This window comes from Neopelma chrysocephalum, unplaced genomic scaffold (genome assembly GCF_003984885.1).
Source record: "Neopelma chrysocephalum unplaced genomic scaffold, ASM398488v2 Primary Assembly neopelma1_253, whole genome shotgun sequence".
NCBI classification, from domain to species: Eukaryota; Metazoa; Chordata; class Aves; order Passeriformes; family Pipridae; genus Neopelma; species Neopelma chrysocephalum.
The window spans coordinates 1204392-1215475 of record NW_020897915.1 but is presented as its reverse complement, the minus strand read 5'-3'; the positions used below and the strand labels follow the sequence as shown (position 1 = coordinate 1215475).

At 44.3% G+C, this 11084-nt stretch overlaps 1 long non-coding RNA gene across 1 annotated transcript in view; it reads right to left on the bottom strand.

Moving 5' to 3' along the window:
* Positions 1-1054: 1054 nt before the first annotated feature.
* LOC113977668 overlaps positions 1055-11084 on the bottom strand; it is a 29532-nt gene continuing 19502 nt past the window's right edge. Inside the window, exon 3 of the long non-coding RNA XR_003537389.1 lies at positions 1055-1621. This is a non-coding gene — a long non-coding RNA (uncharacterized LOC113977668). The remainder of the gene's footprint in view (positions 1622-11084) is intronic.

The following is an 11084-nucleotide window of genomic DNA, read 5'->3' as shown; positions in this document are numbered from 1 at the left end:
ACTTTTTCTCAGTTACAGGACAGAGAGTGTGGCAGTGTGTCCCACCACAGAGAAAACCCTGTGGGACAAGCTCAGCCCCCACCAGGCAGCAGGAACCCAGAGGGCAAAGAGCCTTTACCTCTGCCCAAACACAGAAAAACTTTAACCAGAAACTCCAGCAATGAGATACACCAATAGAGAGACCACAATTTGCCAAAATTCTTGTTTAAAAATCCTTTTCAATGTTTCACCCTTTATCAGTTTGTCTCTCTTCTGTGAGCATTTTGAGGACATGGGTTAGTGTTGAACAGGGTGGTGGTGCTGGGTTGATTGCTGGACTTGATAATCCTAGAGGTCTTTTCCAACCTTAACAATTTGATGATTCCTCTACCTTTTCTTCTACATTTCATACAGGGTTACCAGACTGCAGAGATTAAATCTCCCATTTTTCTTGATCCATGGGTTCAGCAGTAACAACAAGGCCAAACCATTTGATGTCTGCAGTCCCACGTTCCCTGGGTGGTTCCACCCATATCTGAAATCCCGGGTGCTCTCCCATCCTGGCTCACAGAGGTTCCTACCCCGTGGCCTCTAATCTGTGAAGAGTTCCCACAGTCCTTCCCAGTGGGATGTAGAGCACACTTGCCTCTGCAACACTGCTGAGGCTTTTTTCTCCAGCTAGAGTGGAACAATCAATTCCAGCAATCAAAGGGAGGTGGAGTTTCTCAGCCAGGGCTGGACCAAACAACATCGTGTAAAAGCCACCAAGAACTTTATGAAAATCTCTCTCCTCTTATTCAACTCCATTTTCGCTTTTTGCCTTCTTAAGCTGTTGCAAAGTCAGCTGTGATAAAATATTCTGGAGCAATTCACAATTTTGTTATTTGCTAAAGTTACTCAGAAAAAGGTCAATTGCTCTATTTCACATCATCCAGCAGTTTCCAAACAACCTGTTATCTAAATACTGATTAGTTGCACTGAATCATTGGTTTTCACACTGTTAAGCCAAACCCATTTGAACAATTTTTGAATATTTTAGTTCTCCCTTTGCAAATCAAGATCCTACTTACTCAAACTCATGTTCCACAAGCTTCCAAGAACCAACTGCTGCAGTTTCCTGTAGGTCTGATCCCGTGATAAATCTCAGTTACCCATTGCTCCTGTAATTGTAGAGGCAGAATTCCCTGTCTACTCAGATGAGGCTGTTTGTCCTTCAAATCTGACTGTTCCTCATTCCCCAAATGCAGGAACATGGGAGATGCTCTGGAGCAGAAATAAGAAGGAAACACATCACTCCTAAATTTAGGCAGGTTAGTGAGAATTAAGAAATTGTAGGATATTTTTCTGCAAGCAGGGACCCAGGCAAAGTTTATTCTATGCCAGTTAAGAGTTTGTTAATCAGATTCAAGGGACTTTGAATCACTTCACAGATGAAATGAGCTGCAGTTTTTGTGTCAGTTCTCATTTGCCAGGCAACAATCATAACAGAGGCAGCAGTCACACCCTGGAAGGGTGGAGGAGTGGGGTTACAGAGCAGAGGATCCACAGCAACTGTCACCCATCATCTCTGCTGGTGGTTCCAACTATCAGCAACCAAGAATGCCATGGAAAATCCTACTGCATTTGCTCCTGAAGGCATTCCCTAAGGGAGGAGGAAAGTAGGTTATAATTTGCTTCAGGAAAATTGGGCATTACTCCATCAAGACAGGAAAAAAAAAAGAGTGATATTTTAAAAGAAGATCATGAAATCAGATGCCATCTTGTGGCCAAACCCCATGGAATTGCTATGGGAGATACAACCCTGTACACAAAACACACAATAAACACACAGACAGAAGAGAAGAAATGAGGGATTAAATGACTGGTGACAAATTATGGAGACTTTAATCTCCAGGTCTGTAGTTCTCTGTTCAGTGTTTTTCTGTTTGCAGGTGTAGAACCAATTTCTCCACAGTTCTGACAGTTAAAGATTTAATTAACAAAGGGGTCTCTAAGGCCCCTTCCAACACAAACCATATTGTGTTTCTATGATCTATGCATAGAAAACACTTTTTTGGCCTTTTAGGTGAATTCAGATCACCTCTCATGTCACTTATGACTGGCTGTGTGGTCTCTGCACAATATGAAACCACCTCACAATCAGGTAAAGCCTTTACTGTCACAATTATTCTCATTCCTATTTTATAGTTTTGCAAACCAGAAATCACAGGATCATAGAATGGTTTGGATTGGAAAGGACCTTAAAGATCATCCATTTCCAATGCCCTGCCATGGGCAGGGACACCTTCCACGAGACCAGGTTGCTCCAAGCCCCATCCAGCCTGGCCTGGAAAACTCCCAGAGATGGGGCAGCCACAGCTTCTCTGGGCAACCTGTGCCAGGGCCTCCCCACCCTCACAGGGAAGAATTCCTTCCCAATATCCCATCTAACCCTGCCCTCTGGCTCTGGGAAGCCATTCCCCCTTGTCCTGGCACTCCAGGCCCTTGTCCACCACCATTAAATAATGTGACCCTCCCATTGCACTGTAGGAGGACCCCAAATCCTGACTGTGCTCACCACAAATATAAAAATATAACATAATCCCAGGCACACAGTGACACTGAACACACCTCACAGCCTCAGGGATATCTGGAAGATACACCAGAGGACCTACAGGAGCCCCAGGCCTTCTCCACAGTGACAACTGGAGCCCTGGTGGGACATCTTACAGCATGAAAATGGTGCTAGATCCCCGTTTTTTAGGGAAATGACCTGTTCCTACCCCATGGAAACATACAGGATTACACATCTGAACATAAAAAATCCATTTGAGCTGGTAACAGCAGCAGTTGTGAGCAAGGGGTTAACCAGCAGCCATTATTACAGTGAGGAAATTACCCCAACAGAAGTATAATCCACATGGTAGAAGACAAGTGTTATTCACAAGTTATTAATAAAAGAGACCAAAAAGAAGGCAATGCTGTACTGTTCTGTTAATCTCATAAGCCCAGATGTTCGTGAAATGAAAAACAGCCCAAGTACATGACCTTTCATACTGATGTAAAGGAATGTTTAAGATATGATGGGATGTTATATATCACAGGACGTTAAAAACATCACGGAGAAAATCCAGTGTGCACAGCAAAAATGCAAAGAATCGAATACTTACAAAGAGATCTATCTGATAAATGTAAAAAAAAAAAAAGAAAATCAGATTATAAATTTCCATAATCGTTATTTTACACAATTTTATAGATATCATGGTGCCAAAGTACAGACGTGGCAGGAATCACTCTGGTACAGGGTCGCCGGAATTTCTTGCACTTTCTCTTAGTGTGAAAGGAATTGTTCATTCTTGGGAAGGCATGTGATGCTCTGGTCTTATGCATAATAAAATGTTATGCAGAAATCACCCTACATGCAAAAAAAATGTAAAAATCTGTGCACCCTATTGCAGCCTGTTCTTGTAGTCTTGAGGCAATCAATTCATTCGGAAGCAAATTAGTTTGGGAATTAGGAGATCTGGAGATCGTAAAATAAAATTTCTCTGGATGCTGGTCACCCTTTTCTGTTCCAGCCCTGGTGAACAAAACACAAGTGAAGAGCCAGAGGTACTATGGGGAGATCAGAAGGAAAATCTGTGTGTGCAGACAGCAAAGAATCCAGACAGGATCTCTTAGTTTTCCCCTTGTTTCTTTTCCTTTCAGATGCTTCGGAGTAAAACATGTGGTTTACACTCCTCTTCGTGTAAACTTCTCCCGGGGCGATCCCAGACACAGGGCAGGCCCTCTGTAAACAAGGTGGACAAAGCCGGGCCTCAGAGCCTGGGGGAACACGTGTCTATTGTAGCTCTTTATTGCCCGCACCACCTGGTCCGTGTGGGTTCCCGGCACAGACCTTGGAAGTGACGGGATAAAGGCAAAGGAACTCACCCAAACCTAAAATCCTCTCCCAGCACCCCCATCCTTGCTGACACTGGAACAACGTGGCCCCAAGGAGGGAGGGGGGTGTGGGGCAGGTTTGGGAGGTCAGTTTACACCCGGGTCAGCTTATACGTGAGTGTATACAGTACAGGGGTCTGTTTTCTATTTGCTTGTCAAATACCAACACCATAAAGAAAGGAATAGTACTAAATCCACCATTTTAACCTTACACATACCCACAATTACAGCTGAAATAACTCAGCAATTTTTGAGTTATATGAGTGCAAAGAAAGCATCTGTAACCAATCACCTATTTTTTGTTGGTGCTTTTTTTTTTTTTTGGCAATTCTATATCTTAAAAATTGTGAATGCAGTTCTAATTTTTTTTTAAACTTGTTAAAAAAAAAAAAAACACAACACATGTGCTCTCAGGCTGAAAACACACATGCCAAATTCAGCCTGGAGAGAATTTTTACGGCTGAGTTATAAACCCCTGAAAAATAGGGATTTATAATGGAAATGCTGACAGACCATTAACTACAATAATAACATAAATGGAGCAATAGAATTTCCAAGTTATCTCCTTTTTGTTTGTGTCAGCATTCCTGCACCAAGAGCCTGTGTAACACACACAGAGCATTAGCAGCACATCACTGAAGGTTCTCTCCTGTGGAGTTCATGGGATGCAGAGGAAAACACAGCAGAGGAAGGAGTGAGGCACAACGTGTGTGATGTATGTCTTGGGGTGCACCACATCCTCAATCAGCTCTAACTGGTTATAGGATATCTAGGATATTGGTTATATCCTGTCTATCTCTTGCTGGACATAGATTTTGGAAGGAATCCTTCCACCAAGCACGCAGCAGACACCAGTTTCACCTGTATCCACTGCTGGCTGATCCCATGCACTTCCACTGCCCAGCATGAGGATTCCTCTGAGCTTTCTGTGGGGTCCACAAAAGAGAGAGGGAGATGATAACTGGGCATGAAAACGGGGCACAGGAGGATTGTTAAAGATTGGAACTGCACTTCGTGTGCTCTTGCTTTAAAAGCTCGAGCTCTGCCTTCTCTGGGAAGATGAATAGACTGAAAATATGCAAACTGTCACACTGCTCAAGTTAATTTGTTCCCTGTTACAGACGGGGACGAGTTGTTTAAAAATAAATAAGTGGCAGCTAATGCTGCAGGATCTGTACATTGTTCACCCTTACAAGAAAAGAGCTCTTAGTGGTGAAGCTGTTTAGCTGTTTATGCCTTCCCATCGCTGGCAGTTATAACAAAGTACATATTCCTTATGAAAACAGAATTTCAAATTCATGGAATCACAGACTGCTTTGGGTTGGAAGGGAACTTAGAGAACATCTCATTCCACTCCTCTGCCATGGGCAGGGACACCTTCCACTATCCCAGGTTGTTCCAAGCCGCATTCAACCTGGCCTTGGACACTTCCAGGGATTTCTCTGGGCAACCTGTGCCAGGGTCTCACCACCCTCACAGGGAAGAATTTCTCCAAATTATTCTGCATGGGGTTGATACTGGGAGTGAAGGAGGATGACAGATCCATGTACAGTGAGGATTTGCCAGAGTCAGGGTTTTGGAAGATAATCCAATACAATCAGCATCTGGCTTGTTCCCTGCCTCGTTTGTCCTACACATCCTAAAGCACCTGACATAACATAGCCAGTATCATTCCCATTTTACAGATGGTTAAAGAAAGGCACAGAGGTGAAATAAATTCCTCAGTATTACATATCAGATTTCTTCCAAAACCCAGGAAAAGAACCAAGTTTTCTCCTTGTTTTAGTAACCTCTGCTGTACAAACTCCGGATTTCAATCTTTTCCACTTCAAGAGTAAAAAGGCTCAATAAGGCCCTGGAGTTGACATAACTCATCTGCTTCACAAAAGCCCTGGTTCGCTCCAGAAGTGGAGAGAAATTCTCATATCACAAAAACTGTTTTCTTCACAAAAATCCTTTCCCACGTGAAGAGTAAGTTTGAACAAAAGCACGCTCTTTTTCTGCTAACATCATCACCAATCCTGACAGTCCCTCCTCTGACATCCACCAGCTCCCTCAACGGGGAACCATTCTCTTAGAAAGCATTATTCCCTGTTATCTGCGTGGAAAGAAGGAAAACCAGTGGTTGTAATGACTCAAGCTGCTTCACTGAGCCCTTCTGCCACTACTGCTCTGCTTTGGTCCAGCACACGTGTCCAAGCCTCATCAGTGCTCAGGATACTTGGCAGGCCCAGCTCCCTTTGACCCCCTCGCACGCCGGACGCTCCCCAGAACTGCTCCCGCCGGTGCTCCCGCCACTGTTTGGATCGGGGAGCTCGGAGATGACACGTGGCTGTGCCTGTTGTTTACAGCCCAGGATAACACAACAGACTCCAGTTGTCCCGGTGCCTCGCCAAGATTCGCACGTGGAAGAGCAGGAGCTGGCTGGAGCTGAGGCTGGAGCTGAGGCTGGAGCTGAGGCTGGAGCTGAGGCTCGGCAGGACAGAGGTCAGGCTTGCGGGCAGAGGGAAATGCTCCGAGGAGCGCTGCGGTTCCTTCGGAGCAAGGACACGTGCTCAGGGGTTACCAAGAGAATCCAGCTTCCAGGTTTCTCTCTCCTTATTGATACTGAGCTCTCTGACAGCAACATCTGTGAGAAATGCTTTATATCCATGTGACGGCCCAGCCTCAGGGATAAATGCCTTCCTCACTTCCCAGCTGGCTGTGGCACTGTGGGACTTTGGGACTTTGAGCATCGGCACCAAGGAACTTCCAGCTGGTACCAAGGGCTGCAGCACAACTTCCTTCCCACAGCAACTACGGGCAGGTTGTTTCCTTGCTCTCACACTGGCTATCCATAAAATACTCTCTTGAGTTCATGGAATCCCAGAATGGTTTGGGTTGGAAGGGACCTTAAAGATTATCTCGTTCCCACCTCCTGTCATGGGCAGGGACACCTTCCACTAGACCAGGTTGCTCCAAGCCCCGTCCAGCCTGGCCTTGGACACTTCCAGGGATCCAGGGGCAGCCACAGCTTCTCTGGGCAACCTGTGCCAGGGCCTCACCACCCTCACAGCCAAAAATTCCTTCCCAATATCCCATCTAACCCTGCCCTCTGGCAGTGGGAAGCCATTCCCTCTTGTCCTCTCACTCCATGCCCTTGTCCAAAGTCTCTCTCCAGATCTCTTGTAAGCCCCACTTACGCACTGGAAGGACGCAAAGGGAGTTCTGGACTCAGAGGAAGTTCTCACCCTTATTTTCAAGGGACCAAATAGCACAAAGAAAACCAGTCTAGAAGCCCAGTGCCACCTCCAGAGTTCCCTTCTCAAGGATTCTGTCACAGCTGACTTTAAAATGAGCATTATTGCCCTGCAAATAGAGCTGCCAGGTGGAGGACATTTTCTGCAGTACCCAAGCCTTTCCTCCTTCTTTTCCATAGGAAAAATGCACAGCTCAGCTCACCCAATAAACAGCAAACCAAAGGGAGCCCTTCCTCCATTAACTTTTCTTCCCACATTTACACAATCCATGCACTGCCATGCTTCAGAACTGGAAAGAAGTTTTCTTGCAAATAATCACCAGAAGTGAAGCAGAGAAGCAGGCAACAGTGCTAACCTGGCAGCTGACTGCACTGGGGAATGGCAATTCCCAGAGGGAAAGCTCACCTCAGCAGTCCCCAGCTTTGCTGGCACTGCCTGAAAAAGGTTGGCATCTTGGAGCTTGATAATTTGGTATTAATCATGTTCTTGTCCTGTAGAGTCACCATCAAAATCAAACAGCAACACCGAGAGGAACAGGAAATGCTGAATTAAGGTAACACTTCCCCCCTACAAACCACCACTCCAAACTAATCCTGTCCCTGAGCTGTGCCAATCCTTGGAAATGAGGTTTCTCAGGCTGTTTGAAGTCTGGAGCAGCCAGCTCCAAAGTGAGGAGTAAGTGCATGGCTTCCAGCCACTCTTGCAGTGCCTCCCTGCCAACTCCATCCTCCCCAGATGCAGGTTCACGAGGCACAACAGAATCTGGGGGCAAAGTGGAACAGATGCAGGGAAGGGTTTCTCCTGCTTTGAGGTTTCAGCAGGAATGCTCCAGACAGCTTTGGGGAGGGCTGATGGGAACAGGCAGAGCTCAGCACCTGCCCTCACCGTGTCATGGAGACAAGGCCAAACTTTCACCATGTGCAGCCTTGGCTTTTAAAGCCACAGAACCCTTTCTAAGAGATTCATAAAATCATAGAGTTGTTTGAATTACTGAAAAATAGAGGGACTAGGGTTTTTTTTTTCATTTTATTTTTATGTAGTGCTTCAATTGGTTCGGTTATTTGTTTCATTACAGGAGATCAAAAATAATTCTGATGTTCACAATGAGCAGTAAAGGCCACTGAAATATGTTGGAGTAAGTTTAAAAGCAGGTGGTTACCTTATTAAGTGTTAAATATTCAGAGCTGAAATATGAGTCTGTTTCCATCTAGGGCATGCAGTAAATGGCTTCCACATATGCATAACAGCCCATTAGCACAATAAAAAAAATTAGTTACCCAGTTGAAATTAGAAAAAATAGGTACTAAATGTAAATTTCAAAGGATCAGTTTTATTTTAAGAGCCGTTGTTCCAGCTGGATAGTCATGGACTCCCTAATCTAAACAAATGCAGCACAATGGAAATTATTCTTTGGAATCCTTTAACCCACAGAGTATTTGTGGGAGGGTGAGGGGGGTGAGGGGACAGAGAGGTTTGGACTCATCAGATGAATGACAAAGAACCTGCAAATTTTCATTTCCTGAAGAGTTTGGGGATTCCATGGGCAGAAAAGCAGCTTTCCAGGGCAAGGTACCTCCTCGAGTCTGCAACACCAGTAGAATTCACTCCTCTCAACATTTTGATGGCACTGTAGCAGGTCTCACCTCTGCACGAAGTTACCCACTGCAAAATTAATTTGCTGAACTTTAACTGACTCCTTTGGAGTGAAATATTCACTGGCAGGTGGGCTCTAAAGGGACAAGTATCCAAGCTTAATAAACACGCAGTCTATCAGCTTGTGTGTGTTTTAATAACCGTCACAATTTTGTAGGTATTCGAAAAACCCCAAAATAATTTTATTTTTACAACAACCTGTGGCAAGGCAGATCGGGAACAGGGCAGCCTAACACTAAACTAAATGCCCATAAACTTTTAGCCATATATGCAAAAAAATAAAATTGCACAATAAAAAGAGTTTAGCAGTCCCCGTGCCCACGTTTCAGCTGAAGGGAACTGTTTCAGTCACATGTGCTTTTTCTCCTGAGAGTTGTGTTTGGTATTTTACACTCAACTCTGGCACTATTTTTCACTTGTTAATTGGAGACCACAATCACTTCTGCAGCGTTTTGCTCTGCTTTCTGTATTCGTGATCTGCACTCAACTGTCAAATATTTAAAGCCCAAAGCTTTCCTGACAAGGGAACAGCATCTGTCCCAGCTCTCCCCAGAGCTGACCTTCCACAGAGTGAGTCCTGGATTCCATCTGTAGCAAATGGGTCGTTACTGGAAAGACAAAACCCAATTCTACAACCTGAGCATGAGAACAAGACTCCCCAGTAACAGTGTCGTGTCTGTTCACACCAGGGTAGAGCTCAGCAGTCAGATTTATCAAAACCTGTGCATTTTGTACTCAAAGGGAGACATTTTAGAAATAAATGCAAATCTTCTTCGACATTAGGTTTCTGGTTAATTAGGGGCTACCCCCAGCCTTGTCACACAATATAAAATCTGTTGTGTGGTATAAAACTTCCCTGTCGAGATTGTTATCGTGGACATTGTTAAAACAAACATTAGTTACCACCATGGCAGGACTGTGGGATCTCTCTCAGATACACACACACACATATGTACATAGATGTATGTGCATTGTAGTCATCCTCGTGTCTCAGCAACTAAACTCCAATTTTAAATAGCACCTTCATAGTTACAGTAAGAACCCTTTGTAGTGTTTATCACTGGGGAGGAGATTGAGTCACCAAGGCTTTGCCAAACCATGTCTGGCTGCTCCAGCCATTCCAGTAAGCACCTCCTCGAAAGTTTCCATGAACAAATCTCACTTGCATCCTGTATCTCTGGTAAAAGCACATTCCTGCACCACCCCTCCTGCCACTTAAGCACCCACAAAGATCACAAAATGTTCCTAAACTGGACACTTTCCTACATGACACTTGGGGACGTGGGTTAGTGCTTGGCACTGCTGGGTTAAGGGCTGGACTCGATGATCTTAGAGGGCTTTTCCAGCCTAAATGATTCCACGATTCCATACCCTCCAGGAATCTGCCCGGCTTTGGTTTTAGCTTCACCTTGTCGTTTCCCAGGTAGCTGTTCCTCCCACAGGAGGCAGGGACATCTAGCGACCAAAAAAAGACATTGCAAATAAATACCCATCGCATCTATTTCCTACACTGTTTAGTTAAAATCAAACCTATTTCGTTGCAGTGGTTGGTGCTGAGCTATTTTCTAGCCATTAAATTAGCCAATACCGTGTCCACTCACCCACCATCTTCACTTGGTTTAACCCTCATCAGGAAAAAGCAGGGCAATTAATTTATTTTTTAATTTCAATCCAGAAAAGTATTTTAATTCCTTGAAGTAAGATCTCAACAGAAAAAGCTGCCTACCAAAAAATTTTCTCCTTTGCACCGAACAACAGCAATTCTGAAGTCATTAAGAGGACATTCACAAGTCTTGTTTCATTACACATTTCTTCTGCTCCAAATAAGACAAAAAGCAACATCCTTCATCACTATCAACTTTCTTTTCCCCCCCCACATCTATAAATGCTCTCATGGAAAAGGCCCTGGTAAGTAAACCCATATTTCTGACCTGCTGCATGTCTAACATTTCTTCTTTAATAACTCCATGAGCATGGCAGGCTCTTCCTATTAACTCCATTACATCATCATTATCAAAGACGAAAGGAAATTAATTTTGTTTTCCAAAGACTTGGCAATAAGTCGGGTCTTTACTTCATCAGACATCTGCTGTTTTTCTACGTGTGTCATTTGTGAAGCAGAGTTTTCCCCATGACTTTATTCTCCTCACAGTTTATCCTGCCACACTGTTTACCAGGGAAGTAAAGCGGGGCAGGATTTCTCATTTGCCCTGTAAAAGTGTAAAGCCAACGGCATAATCTCGATTTCAGCTTCAAATGCTTTTTTTCTGGTTTAAAATAAAGCCCAGCAAA